Consider the following 12,863-nt stretch of genomic DNA (forward strand, 5'->3'; position numbering starts at 1 on the left):
CATCAGGTAGCATATATCAACTGTTCGACAGAAAAGCTGAACCACCATCTTATTACCACCTAGTTCGCAGCTGTTACAATGGTTGCTGCTATGGGCATTGTTGATTTTCTGGGTCGTGTAAGAAGAGGAGAAGAAACAAATGCTGCTGCAGATGTTTGTGTGGGTGCTGTGTGTTGTTGTCGTGGGTTTGAAACCAGCAAGATATCGAAGGATACATGTTGTCTATGGTGAGGGTTTGGTACAGTTCTGGCAGCGAGAAAAGAAGGAAGAAAAGGGTGCAGAGTGATTCGCAAATTTGGTTAGTGCTGTGGAAGATTTGGTCAAGGCTAAACAACAATAACATAACCAGCTGCAGCTGCTTGACCGCACCGTTTCCTTGCTAGTTTTTTGTGCGTTTGTGGGATGAGTACAAGGGTTGTTTGCAGCGGATGTGGCGTTAATTAGAAGCCAGTAGGGTGAGCTAACTTGGGTACCAATTTGTTGCAACATCGGATAGAGTTTGTTATGACTGCATAACATGTCAAGATCAGATTTGGTTTTTAGTCTGTTGGGTGTTGTTTTAAGTTGTTATGCAGCTATGAAAATGGATGCATAACCTGTTATGCATCTACAAAATTTGTTGCATAACTTGTTATGCAGTACAGAAAACGGTTGCATAGCACGTTATGCATCAACTTTTTCGTCAATATTGAAACCAACAAAAACAAAGACTGCACAACTTGTCATACACCTACAATAATATCTGCATAACATGTTATGCAGTCGTGAAAATAGATGCATAACCTGTTATGCATCCTAAAATATGTTTGCATAATGCATTATGCATCAATTTTTTATGTACGCACTAAAATTCAACCAAAACAATGGCTACATAACTTGTTATAGATGCATAACTTTGTTATGCAGATGCATAATTTGTTATGCAGTCGAGAAAATGGTTGCATAATTCGTTATGCGTCTGCAGAATGTGTTATGCATCTTTTTTGGTGGCTGCATAATGGTTATGTAGTCAGTTTTCGAAATTTGCCTAAAATGATGATCACCTCCGATTTTTTCGTGAAAAACAAAAATTTAATATTGTTGTTTGTACCGTTGCGTGGCTCTCTTAAAAAGATTTCCAACGATATAAAATTTGTAAAATTCCAAGGCGCGGATTTTTAGATATGTTATATCCAAGTTGCGTTGCCAATTATACCCCTGATGCATAACCCGTCATGCGGATGCATAATCCGTCATGCATACATTTTTAATAATTTCATATAATTATGGGTGTCACGGTACCTAAAATTAATTGTGGGCCTGAGAATGAGAATATTTTTTTTGGGTCTCCCCCTAATTTCCCCGAACCACAAATGGGGAAGAGTATCCATCTGATAATCTACTCAGTATCTTCGCCACTTTACCAAAAGAAAGAATTTTTTTTTTATTGGTCCAATAGAAATTTCATTGAAAAAAGGCACTTAAGAGGGGTGCCTTAACCCAATGATTACAACCGAACAAAAAAAGGGGAACCGAAAGTGGATTCGGCTACCCAAATAAAAAAACAAAAAAATTACAGAAGCCGGTATAATAAGTCCCATAAAGAAATCACAATATTTGCCGTAAGCCCTAACATTCTTGTATTTGACTCGGCCCAAAAGAACGCTTGCAATTTGATATCTCTAATCAGGCTTGCCAAATTTTTCTTTCTGGTGTCGAAGGTTCTTGCATTTCGCTCTTTCCATATACACCACCAAATTGCAACCGGGATGTTATTCCATATGTGGCTAAGTATTTCGTCTCCCCAATTAAACTTCCAAGTCTTGATAGAAACAATGATATTAGGGTCGTATGACCATCCAAAGTGGCACCCTTCAACGAAGTAATCCCGTATTCTCCGGGTTCTCCAACAACCATAGAACAAGTGCGAACTCGATTCATCGTCTTCCTCACAAAAATGACAAACACTAGAGACATCCATACCTCTTCTTAGAAGTTTATCCGCCGTCATTACCTGATCATGAGAGAGAAGCCAAAGAAAAAAAATGATTTTGTGAGGGTACTCATTACTCCATACAACATTGATTGGATAATCCGGCTCACCTTGATCGTCGTTGTCTTTACTTCCATCCTTAACCGTATATTGACCATGATCACTACCAACCCAAATTCGAGTATCCGTAACCCCTTCTGGAATAGAGATGAAAGAGAGAAGATTTGATATAGATAACACTTCACTTGTAATGGTTTGAGAGTATCTTTGCTTAGACATACATGCCCACCTTGCACCTGCTTCCCTAACTTCATACATACTAGCCACCACAAACTCCTTGGTCCTAGAAGCTTCATAAGCCAAAGGAAACATATCGCACAATCTGCCTTCACAAAGTCAAGAATCTTCCCAAAATCTAGTTTCCTTACCCGCTCCAATCTTGAATCTAATATTTTTATTGAAATCTATGTTTTCACTTAAAATATTTCAAGAAAAACTTTTGTTTTCACATTTATAAAAATTGTGTTTTCACCATTACTTTTGTACAGAGAAAACTTAAATTTTCACCATCTGACGCATGCAACTATTGTGATAGTTGATTTTTTTTTAATATCCGCAAATTTTTAGGAAGCAATAAAAATGGAGTTCTTTTAGGAGTCAGAGATAAAGGAAGATATTTTAGGTAGGTCAACGGGGGTATTTTAGGGAGCTCTTTTAGGAATTTGTTAAAAATCAAAAGATTGAAGTTAATTTTTATTTAGGAGGTGTAAGGTAATTTTTGTAAACGGATTCCAAAATTAATAATTATGGGTTTTGCATGTACAAAAATTTAATGATGGGCTTTAGATATAAGAAAAGAATGATTTTTTAGGGACCATGATTTTTTTCGAGGGGATCATGGTTTTACTAGGCCATCTTCCCTGTAATGATAAGGGGTGTCCTAAAATGTTGAAATGACTAACCTACCCTTAATCTAATTTAATTTAAAACCAACCTAATAACCACTTATATATATATAACCACCACCTCCTCCCACCATCACCGCCCACCACCTCCGATTACCATCACCACCACCAACCACCGATTACCACCACCACTACCACCGCCCACCACCGCCGATTACCACCACCACCACCTCCGATTATCACCACCACCAACCAGCGATTACCACCACCACCACCACCACCATCGCCGCCTATTTAAGAAATGTAACAACATCAATGCAATCACAATTAAGTTCGGTTACATAATAATTTTATCGAGTATAAAAGACGCCAGCCGCAACCTGATTCTGTCATGTGACCACTCCGGAGGTATTTGATTTTGATTGCTTCAATCGAATAGAAATCATAAAAATAGGGTTTTAATAGGAGTTACATAGCCATGTTCGATTTTCCAAAAAACCCTAGTTTACTAACCGAACTTCTTGAAAATGAAGAACACGAAGAACAGTTCGGTTCTATTGGATTTAAAATTAAGTCACCGAACTCTCTGTTCGGTTGTTTCGCAAAAAAATTTAAAATTACAAAGTAACCGAACTCCACCCTTAGAACCGAAAAAAAATCCAGTGTAACCGAACTGTGTTGTTGTGGCCACTATATTGAGTTCCAAAATAACCGAACTTAGCCAATAGAGTTCGGTTTGTTCGCAAAAAATTTTAAAACTACAAAGTAACCGAACTTAGCCAATAGATGCTGGAACTACACATTCTTTTTGTTTGTTAAGTTCGGTAACTTCACAATTTTATCGCAGAAACCGAACTCAGAGTTCGGTTGGTTAGCTGTTAGGTTCAAATTTGTGAAATAACCGAACTTTGTAAACTTGTATACTCTTATATTACGTAAAGTTCGGTTAGATCAAAAGTGCATGCAGTTTGCGAACCAACCGAACTTTGTACACCAAAGTTCGGTTAGTTGTGAACCAACCGAACATAACGTTGTAACTCCTAGAAATTATTAGAGAGTTCGGTAACCTGCGTTTAGGATTCATTTTATACATCACAAGGTATAATAGGTAGCCATAGATTCTTTACTAATGGAAGACACTCATTATCCATAGATTCATTTTCTAGCCCAATGGAAGACCACGCAGGATTTAGAAAAAAAAATGAATTCTAGAAAAAAAAATCCCATTGCGTTTAGGATTCATTTTATACGTCACAATGGAAGACACTCATGTTGACTACAGAATCAGTTGACTAAAAGAAAACATTATACACTGCTTAGAAACAAAAGCTTTCATAAACGAAAACTTAGTGAAATACGCCAACTGTTGTCTGTTGACAAAGGAAACAAATGCCCATAGGGATAAACAGACTATTATCGTTGATTAGATTGAACAAAATCGTCGAAATTGATAACAAAATTTTTGAAAGCGGAATCAAAATGAGCGGATCTTCCCGTTCTGATACCATAATAAATTATAGGTATCGAGACGGATCATCGATTAAATAAGATGAATCAAATAAAAAAGACATGAAAATTAAAGTGGTTTGGCGCTAACGCCTACGTCCACTAAAAAACCCCTTAGGATGAAATTAGATTGATCATCAATAAAAATTGAGATAATTTTACATTTACATCGGGACTCTCATTTATAGAGTTAACCAAGCCTAGGAAATAATAAAATATCTCAATATTTTGTTTGACTAGTTAATAATATCTACATAATTGATTGCATAATTATCTAGATGATCTGTCACTTTATTTTCAGTACTTCACGGTCACCTAACCTTCTCTTTATCGATAGGTCTTCAGGATCACCTCGGCTCATACGGCCACCTCGGTATCTTGTATATGGAGAATATATTCCAATATAAAGATTGTTAAGTGGTCCTTTTCCTTTGAAGATGATAGAAATCTCATATTTACTTTGGTGATATTTGTGGTTTAGGACTTGGAGTTAGTCATTATCTGAGTACATTGGTCACAGCCTATTGCGTCGTACAATGGCTTGGAGCAGGGGTGGAGCCAGCGTATGTTGTTAGTGGCTCGTTGGCCCCACCTAGCGCGCAGCTGGTTCAGCTCCTCAGCCTAACATCTATGCAAATAAGGACAGATCTAGACCTCTGATCCGCTAATCTAAAAATCTCGAAGACTAGTTACTACATTCTCTTGGTTTCTTTCTTGTTGTTTTTTTTTCAATTTGTATTTTTCTATTTTTGTGGTATTTCTGTTTGACCAGTTTTGGTGCCTAACATATTTGCAAGCAGAGGAGGGTCTCCAAAAATTTGATTGGCTATACAGGGGCCATTCTCTTTACCTCTTCTTCTTGAATTTCTATAAATTTAAAATCTAATTAAAATTCTTTTCTTTAGTTTATGATGATTGCTATTCAGGTTCATTAGTGTTAAGTTCCTTAATGTCTTATGTTAGTTAAAAGCTTACATTTAATGGACTCTACATAACTAAATATTTATTTATAGTTTTGTTCACTTAGGAGTACCTTGTCAGATAAAATACAGTGGGTTAAGTTTAATTCAAAACAGGGAACTTTAGGTTTCTACTGATTTTTACTTTGATTGTCGAGCACAATAAGACAGTTCAGGCCTTCAGGGGCATTTCTTTATGTTTTCTGACCATAGTATTGTAGTGAATAGCATTAGTTCACATGTGTAGTTCTTCTTTTCATGAAACAATGACTTTTCCTGTGAAACAGCATGATGTTGAAATCAATGTTAGCTATGTTTTGTCTTGGCCCGATTTTACACTACACCAAATCAATGAATTTGAGACACTTATATCTGTTGTTATGATTTTAAAAGACACATATAAGTGTCTCAAATCGTGCGTCCCGAATGCTTTGAGACGCCTAAAGAACGCATTTTAAGCGTCTCTTAAATTGATTTAAGCGACTTATAAATCAATTAAGAGACGTTTATGACGCGTCGCTTATTTTCATAGGCAACACATAAAAAATTTGTCTCTAATATTTTGCCACCTATAGATTTTTGTTTAATACACTTATACGCGTCTCAAAATTAAAAAAAATTTTAAAACAAATAATAATTTTTCAATTTGCAATTCCCAGAATCCAGAATCAAGAGTTCCTGCACCTGTACATTTCATTGTTGCACCTGAATACAGGCACCCAGCAAGAGCTGCCATCCATTCCGTTTTCCATCAAATATGAAACACGATAGCACAATTCAAACATAAATAATCTCACAGTCATGATTACATATGTAATATACTAAAAATAAAAAAAACTTCCTATAACTACAAGTCTCTCACTACAATTCTGGATCAAAGTTGAGCAAATTTTGGTACTGAATAACATGGTACTTCTTATAAACTTGTTCAATCTATATCATGGGACTTCAAATACATTTCTACAGGAAATTAAGAAAGGAATTACCTACAACTTGTTGAATCCCACTACTCGCAATTCAGCTGGAACATATCTTACATGACACTTATTAACTTGGGAAGGTAGTAAACAAGATTCACATATCGAAAATAGGTTTGAGGTTTCGAACAACTACGAGCGTGCACCTCCTGCATGGCCAACTGCCTTGTATAAACCAGCTCCAGGGAACAGAACACGTGGGACGATATCCTTTACATTTTGTTTGTAACCTCACATAAACAAAATCAAATGAAAATATGTCAACACATGAGTGACACCCCTGATGTAGATCATAAGTCCAGCAAATTAAGATCAGATTGAGGTGCCAAATTTAGAGGCACCTTCTATAATGTCTCCCAAATTCTATCTATAACCTTGACTTATAATTGCCATGTGTCAGGAATTTACTGTGATCCGATTTCTCACCTAACTACTTCTTTGGCGGCAGAACCAATTAGAATTCCATTCACAAGTCATCTGCGTAACACACCAAACACTGAAAAAAGTTCAAAACCAAGGCCAACAACAACAATAAAAACGAGGATTGTAACATTACCAATTTGGAAACTTTATAAACCAAAACATATCAACAACATTAAAGTATTTCAACTCACACGTGATTGTGAGTTCAATAAAGGCACACTGAGATTCTGCTTCCTCGAGACTGAAAAAGAAACATCATTTATTAATATACGAGAAACGAAAGTAATAACAACACCTAAAACAGCTCTAACATCGACTACCTGTCCAAGCATGGGATCCTAAGAGTCATTCCAAGAACTTATGTTTATTCTAATATATGATTCATTCCTACAGGAGAGCTTTTAAGGGCATTAACAGCTGCACAAATGTCACTCAATTCACTATGATCATCATGGTTGCTGGTGAGAAACTTCTTCAGGAACTTATGTTCTATCACAATCATTTGGTTGAGATGGTGGATACCTTTGCATCATTTGCCTAATGCAAGATATCTATACATTAGGCGACAATACCACAAATAGTTCCTGATCTGCCTTCCCTACCTTCATTTATCGTGTTCTCCCTAATACTTACCAACTTATGCTTCTTGTTATGGTATGTGCACATCCCAAATGTATGGTGGATAATTTGCTTTGCTTTCGGCATTCACCTTATTCTTTGCTATCTTTTCAGGATTCTTCTCCATATCAACAAATTCCTCCCAGATATATGGATCAATCCCAAGTGTAACATCTTCTCTTCCACTTTCCCAAATTTCCGGAGTGAGTTCTGGTAGTGGTTCTTCATCTACCTCCTCGGATATGTCATCTCCTTCCTCACTTACTTCTTGCTCTTTTTCTTGCTCTTTTTTACGAGCAAGAACTCGCAGCTTTAATTGCTGCCTTAACACATATTTGAATCGCCTGTAAAATAGTGGAAATGATACTTCAACAATTTTCCGGCAGGCTGCTGGGTTAATATTCAATTCAAATTCACCCTGATATACATATTAAGATCAATAGAAACAGTCAGCAACACAATCCACTAGTGGAAATCATCAGTATCGCGACCGACAAAGTGAGTCATTTAACTCATATCTATGACTTTCTTTGTCGGTCGAAGAAAGGGTCGTTGTTTGAGCGTCTTTTTCAACTATGACGTGTCTCTAGGGGTCGTTGAAAATCTTATATCAACGACCGATTTTAACTGTCAATACTTTATGACTGACTTCAATCAGTCATAGATATAAATCTTAATATAAAAAAAGATTGATTCAGATTGGCTGGCTGGCCTGACTGAATCTGACTAAATCTGAAATGAAACCAAATTCAAATGAGAATCAAATGAACCTCAAATTAGAATTCAAATGAGAATCAAATGAAACTCAAATTGGAATTCAAATGAGAATCAAATGAAAACCAAATTAAAATCAAATAAAAATGAGAATCAAATTAAACTTGCACACAAATAATCATTCAACTTAACATTCATTGATTCATTGGTTTCAAATTACACAAAGGATTAAAATCTGTAGTTTTGACCAGTGTATCTAGGATTCAATTACAAAACGATGAACGAAAAAACTATTGATTAAACAACAAAATTATAAACTCCGATGATGATGAAGAACTTATTCCTACTTCATAATGGTGTACCTGCATAGCAAAAGCCATCAACTGATTAATGTGGGGAGGTCGCAATACTCAAGAAAACGCTTATAAAAACAATAAACATGCCATGCACATGAGAGGACAGTGATCTATAAAGATGGGTATCCTAACCAATATGATGTCAATCTCTTTACCTTCCTCTGTCCAACATCGACACAACGATACAAACGTAACTAGTTCATTAATTCACGACCTTGACATATCTCGAGCACAAGATACAGAATGGGTTATACATGGAATCCTAATGTAAGAACGGTAACAGGTATTGCAGGTAAGATTGCAGAGAGGCCCCAAGATGAATAACCAAAAGTACTCAACAGTTTTGTTCTTCCTACTGATAAACCAGTTGTTATTAGCGCAGTGATTGAAAAAAGCATGAGGAAACAAATACCTACTGATGAACCCATTACTACCAGAAACATCACAACAGGTGTTTAAACAATAAGCACCAGCAGGCTCACAAACCACCATGTACAAATACCAAGAGATACACTTCTACATCTTTGCATTCTTATGGAAAAACTATCTGATTATTCAGTCGCAATGAAAAATACAATGAATATAATTTTGATAGAACGTGAAAGCATGAGCAGTCAATATTTGATTGGTTTAATGACAAAATGCATAGGAGGATGCGACTAGAGACGGTGAAATGAACCAATTTGGAACTTGCTAGAACCACATGTATCTGAACCTAAATATTTGGGACTTAAATACAATTCAGAAATTTAGACTGCATCATAAGTTTGTGTAAGTAATAGTTATAAGTCCAGGGACAGATCTATTTAACATTATGAAGTGTGTTTGATTCAGAAAAATAAAACAGACCTGAGAGCTCCATTGTACTTCTTTTACATCCATTTCGTGGGCCTCCTCCTTTATTAGTTTATCAACCTGTAATGCATCATATATAAAAAAAAATAGCATTTGCATCACCTTTATCAGATGTACATAAGGCATTGGTCGGGTAAGTTAGACGGATAACTACATAAATCAAATGTGTCACCATAATAAAAAAACAAGTCAAACTATAACTAGAAATAGAATCAATAGTCTATGAAATAGAAGCTCCACTAGCAATTATCCCTAAAAACTGAAAGCAACTGACAAATGGACAATTCTGATCAGACTTGCATAACTAAAATGTATACCCTTTCCATTACAACAAAATGCCAACTAGAAACAATAAATCCCTCCCATCAAAATAGAAGTAAGGTAGAGTTCTTAGCAATTCGAATATATCTCCCATATTCAACGATCCAGAACAATGAAAAATTCAAACCCACATCAAACACAACACCACCAGAAAAGGGTGAAACCAAAAGAATGTGCTTAATCAAATTGGACGGACAAAAATTCACGCAGATAAAGTAACATCAGTAATCTAAGGGCTATGATCACCAAAGTGTTTGAAGTTATTAACAAAAATAAAGTGTTTGAAGTTGTTAACAAAACCAAGGTACAGATCCGAGAAATTATTAACACCATAAGTGTTTGAAGTTTAAAATTGAATTGGTATATCAAGGTATTACGTACTAATCATACAGTTCAAGAAAATGTACCAAATCAAACTGCGCAATAGGTTATTGGTTCATGTCAAATGAATCCTTTCAATAACAAATCATATAGATACGCAATCACAACGTGGGCGCAGCGGTTCTTACTTTTACCTTTTTCTGCTTATCTTTTTCTATTATATATTGTTCAAGTAAGCTGAACTTCTCAGCAAACTACAAATGTCCAGTGAAAATCAGTTCTTATAACCACAAGACCTTGTTACAAGTATATGCAAAACAGAAACTCAAGCAAAAAAAACAATGTTAAGCAAAGACAAGTTAACCAAAAATCATAAAACTTAAGAAGTTGGTAGTTTACCAGACTACCGAAATCATCATGCTCAACTGCTCAAACATCAGTATGATGTTTCAAGTCGAATAGCCTTGTGATGTCTTTACCAGTGGCTTAACCAATTGCTAAAATTAGAAGAACTATATTTCAGAATTCACAGAAAATAACAACGGGATAAATCAAATTATAGGCTACAATACATATACGCCAATGGAAATTCCCCATCTCCTATTGTGAACTTTCCATGTCCATCTCTAACACTCATACCTCACAGTTGGATACATAAACTTTATAAAACAACTATACCTCATAAGCCTCCTCATCTTCTTCCTAGCTACCTTCAATACCATCTTGAGCTTCTCGTAGTATGAGGAAAATTTATCGCAACGCCTACATGTGCCTACAAATACACATTTAAAAAAAAAAATAAGAACAAAATGGAACGAGATCAAGAGGTTACGGAAACTAGAATGCAACAGGCAACAGTTCACATTGAGCATATGCAAAAGTTGTACTACCTTGATAAGGTAATGTGGAAACATTTCCTGTCAGTACTAGTAACCTGGATCAAACAAAGAAAAGGAAGTTTGATCTAGTTAGATGTGAATTTTATACATATCCCAGAATCGACTAACTAACGCCGGTTCCTAGTTTAATATCTATGGTTTTACATAATGAAAATCAAACTGATAATGCAAATAAGCAGGGGAACGACCACAACTTTTTACAAAGCAAAAGCCTTCCAAGAAAATATTCATGGTTGATACATGGCTCCATCTGATACTTAATTTCCAAATTCCAGCCATGGTCATCACAATATGAACATATTCCTATACCAGACAATATATTCAAGTCCGACAAAGAGTCAAGTAATAAAATATCAACCTGTCACCATATGGAAAATATTAATAAAAGCATTGATTGGAATCATTCCCAAGGAAGACAGTGTTGTAAGCATACCTCGATTATTACCCAAATCCACTCCTCAAACATTTCACCAGAAGGTGACATCATCCTCCAGTAAGAAATATAGCGTCCATGGGCAACTGGTGCTGTTAGATCAACTACAATGTCTAGCATTGTTCCCACAGGGTATCCATCACCAGGAATCTAAAAATTTAGATGCATTCAAGATATGAGAGATACATGATGGGTGGAGCTGGACCTTGAGAAAAAAGATGCTGCCAATAATATAAGCACAAGAAAATTGTCATTACAAGTCAAAATTAAATGCTAAAACAGTTCTATATTGACAATACAATATTTTAGCTCCTTACCGGCTAGGGTATCGGTAAAAGATGGGGTTTTTCTTTTCTGGTTCATTGAGCGTCATTCCCTAATTCCGAGAAGCAAATGGTGCAGAGATTGTAATTGCTTTCCAACAAAGAAATTTCCCATGTAAACGAATTTTAAAAAGTAATAACTAGCTTAAAAGAGATTCATTAACTAAATTGAAGGAACCAAAAAGGCATTGTACTCTTACACTTTGGACTTAAACCGAGGTTCTGTAATATGATGTACCAGCAACCATCGCATTGCACGCACTTGTGGAACACACAACCAGTGTTGTCAAAGTGGCTAAAAAAATCAAGTTATCTATGTATGCATCAAAAATCTATTACAAAATCTGAAATAAGAGAAAGGGTTTGTTAAATTACCTGGTTGGCAACACCCTTAGCCAATCTACTGAATTCCTTTTCATGACAGTTTTGTGCACCAAAATTAGAGGGTTCATATGTTTGTTACTCTTAGTAGCAGCAAGAACAACACCTGAATCTTTTCCATCTTGAATTGCATAAGTCTTTGCATTGGCTAACCCTATAATACCCAAATCATCACCAACAAAAATCATTAGATAAATCCCTAAAATCTTACCCAACAAAATCAAAAGAAATCCAAATCGAAACAAACTCAAAAAAAATCATCCTAGGTCAGCTATTGTGTATGAAACATAGATTGAGTAAAAAATCAAATTAAAAATACCAAATTAAAAACCTAGGGCTTCATGTGCATGAAAACCCCAAAAATGAAAACAAAATCGAATGATTTAAATCATAATCAGAAGTAAGGAAATAGAAGTCATTTTTTTACTATTAAATTACCTTATTGATGGAAAATCAGTTGATACTTCTTCTTCTGTTGGTGAATCCCTGAAATTAAACAAATAACCAAAACCTAATCGCAATAATATCCCAAATCTTCTATTAAAGTATAAAACCCTAACTCATTAAAAAATAACGATTAATTACAAGAAAATACAGTTCAAAATCATATTAAAAAGATAGATCTATTACAAAATAACGATTTTATTATCAAAGTATACCTTAAAACTTACACTGCTCTTATATTTGTGAGAAAAATAGCTTTTGCATGAAAGAAGAAGAAGGAGAAGATGGAGACGAGATCTCTTCTCTTCGGAGGAGATGAAGAAGATGGAGAAGATCTTCTCTATTCTGTTGGAGTTAGAAAGAAAAGAAGAGTGGGAGAGAGATGTTGAGGGGGTGAGATTTTTTTTGTTTTTCTGAAGCAGGGAGTGAGATGAAGAAGATGGATAAGAAGAGATA

The 12,863-nt window shown here is 35.5% G+C and overlaps 1 long non-coding RNA gene across 2 annotated transcripts; it reads right to left on the bottom strand.

Moving 5' to 3' along the window:
• Positions 1–9,103: 9,103 nt before the first annotated feature.
• LOC113339236 lies at positions 9,104–12,863 on the bottom strand. 2 transcript variants are annotated; one of them, XR_003355002.1, is made up of 7 exons: positions 12,635–12,863; positions 12,402–12,449; positions 11,783–12,117; positions 11,577–11,635; positions 11,260–11,480; positions 10,818–10,861; positions 9,104–10,699 (listed from the first exon to the last, which is right to left on the bottom strand). It is a non-coding gene; the product is annotated as an uncharacterized LOC113339236 (long non-coding RNA). The 2 variants fall into 2 exon arrangements; XR_003355001.1 differs by having other exon boundaries at positions 11,577–12,117.

This window comes from Papaver somniferum, unplaced genomic scaffold (assembly GCF_003573695.1).
Source record: "Papaver somniferum cultivar HN1 unplaced genomic scaffold, ASM357369v1 unplaced-scaffold_21, whole genome shotgun sequence".
NCBI lineage: Eukaryota > Viridiplantae > Streptophyta > Magnoliopsida > Ranunculales > Papaveraceae > Papaver > Papaver somniferum.